Below are 2,838 nucleotides of genomic sequence, written 5' to 3'. Positions count from 1 at the left end.
CTGCTCCGCGTGGAGCCTGCTTCCTCCTTTCTCTCTGCCTGCCTCTCTGCGTAGTTGTGATTTCTGTCAAATAAATAATATATATATATATATAAAAAGAAATGTTTAAATTAAGAAATTAGGAAATGTATGGTTATTGAGGGAAATGAAAATGTGTTTATTTGTGAGGGTGTAAGCAAATTTGTTTTCTTAGGACAAAACATTTTTTAATGTTGTTTTAACAAAGTTGTTTTAACAATGCACAACACTTTTTTAAAACTCTTTTTATAAACCATCTGATCTTGGGTTCTACCCACAGAAATTCCCTGAATTCACACCACGTGTCCATTCTCAGGCCACATAGCTTTCCTCCTTCTTTTCACGTCTGAAATGCCAGGTCCTCTGAAACCTCCCAGTTTCATTACTGTAACTAATGGAATGCCAAGCAGTCTCCTAAATTCCAGGCCACTCTTGACGCTTACCATTCTTAAAGTCCTAGGTTTACATTAGGTCCCCTTTACTTTCGCCCCTTTGAGGATTCCAATCAGTCCACAGGTATTTTGTCAGGATTTATGTATTTTCTCCCTTTAGGGTGGCATTTAATCAATAGGGAAACCAGACTAAAGAATCTGGATGAACTCATAAAACCCATCATTGTTCACGGAAAAACAACTTGAAGCACAAGGTCTCTGGGTAGTAGTTTTCAATCAATCTGTGTCATAGTCGGAAAAGTCGTTTTTACCTTCACCAACTGGGACTATTTGGAAAACACAGACTCTGAATGGGACCTCCTGGGAAAGGGGAGCTTGTGTGTGGGAAGTGAGGACAAGTGAGATAGGATGGGGATGCCACCAGAAATATGTTCCTGTGGGGCGTCTGGGGGGCTCAGTGGGTTAAGCCTCTGCCTTTGGCTCGGGGTCGTGATCTCAGAGCCCTGGGATGGAGCCCCACATTGCATCGGGCTCTCTGCTCTGCGGGGAGCTTTCTTCCTCCCCGCCCCCACCTGCCTCTCTGCCTACTTGTGATCTCTTCCTCTCTGTCAAATAAATAAATAAAATCTTAAAAAAAAAAAAAAAAAGAATTATGCTCCTGAATGTGACTGGGGGAAGGTGGAAATTTAGAGCTAAAAAGGACCTTAGCGATCATCTAGTCCATTCTTTTTATCTTACAGACTAAGAAACAAAGGCTTGAAAAGTAAAACAGCAGTAGCCCGCAGACAAGACCCTAGGGCCCCCTGAAGTCTAGTTCAGGCTCCTTTCCACTGTACCACTTGCCTGTTTTTGAAAATGATCTATTTAGAAAGCTACAACAGACAAATTCAGGAAACAGGCTCTTCATAGATTTCAGGGTTTTGTGACATTGAGGTTTTGCCAAAACACAAAAACTGCCTGAGCTGTAAAGGTATTTAAATATTTGCAGAAGCTAGTTTAACTAGGTCTAGTATTTCCTAGGAGGTACACCTCCCTCGTTTATGTTTCTTAATTAAAAAGTTGAAAACAAAAAAAGTAGGGAGAGAGGCCAGGGTTTCCACCCCGGCACAAAATGGACCCTTGATCATTCGTTCCTCATTTAGCAATACTTAATACCTACTGTGAATGAAGCACCATGCCAGATGCTGGGAATCCAAAGAACACAGTCCCTGCTCCCTAAGAGCTCACACTATAGCAGTGAAGACAGAGTATTAAAGTAGTAATTACATTAAAGTGTGTTGAGTGTTACAATTGGGGAAATGCCAGATTCTGTGGATTTATCCCCTGAGAATAATTCAAGCTGTTCTCTTCTGTTATCAACATATTTCCGGGCTGCCCCTTGAGTTCCCCAAACATGAATTCTTTTCAATATAACCCTTAAAACAGCAAACATTTACTGAGCTCCTACTGGTGTGCCATACAGTGTGTGAACATCTGCAAGAAAATTCCAAGGTAAATTAGCAATGTAAAAATCATCTTATACAAGGACGCAATTATTTGGGGTTATACACGCCTGTTAAATGTAGTATCACTTGACAGCACAGGCAAGCTGAAAAACAATTTGATATCTCTTGATGTTTATAGTATTCGTTAACAGGTTTTGTCAGAAAATTACCGTGCACCCTCTTGTCCCCCGTCATTTCAGAGCGCTGGAAGGCTCTACCTACTACCTGGCATAGGTCTGAATGAGGTCTGTCCAGCCTTAAAGGGCCAGCTCAGGGCTGTGCTCTACCAAACGTCTCGCTGCCATAAGTCTGCGTCCATCTTTCGTCCTCCTTCTCTACTCTTACAGGTCCCGCATTAATATAGCATTTAGCAAGTACTCTTTTTGGTGTTGACTTTGTATATATGTGTCTTCCCTTAAACTGGATGGATTGTTAAGGAAAGGACTCGCCAGCCCCCTATGGTAACACCTTAAGAGGCGGTCCCCCCACATCCTTGCATTCATCACAGAAACAGAAATTCCGCTCATAATGTAACAGACTGTCTCATTAACCTTGGGGCCCTATTTCCCTCCCAGTTGCAGCAATCTGGTTTATTCCACGGGGTGGAGAAAAGAAGCCAGGTTGGCGGGGTGAGAGAGGAATGGCGTCAGTGTGAGGTCATGCCACATTGTCCCGAATGGCACCTCCACTTCGCGGCGACATTCACGCAGGATTGAAGGATGCAACCGGACGAAAGATACTTTGCACCTCATGCAGACTGTGTGCGAAAAGAGGGCAGGACAGAGAACAATGCGGGGAACCTCGCGGGGCGTGGCAAGGCACCTGGGCGCCAGCAGCGAGTGCCCGCAGATAGGGAAGGCGGGCAGTTAGGAGCCACGCGGAGGCCGCGCAGGATGAGGCGGGACTTCCGGAAGCCATTTGCTTGAGTGGCAGGGGAACCGGAA

Source organism: Meles meles, chromosome 8 (assembly GCF_922984935.1).
Source record: "Meles meles chromosome 8, mMelMel3.1 paternal haplotype, whole genome shotgun sequence".
Taxonomy (NCBI): Eukaryota; Metazoa; Chordata; class Mammalia; order Carnivora; family Mustelidae; genus Meles; species Meles meles.
The sequence above is the reverse complement of the archived record's forward strand: the minus strand, read 5'-3'. Positions refer to the sequence as shown.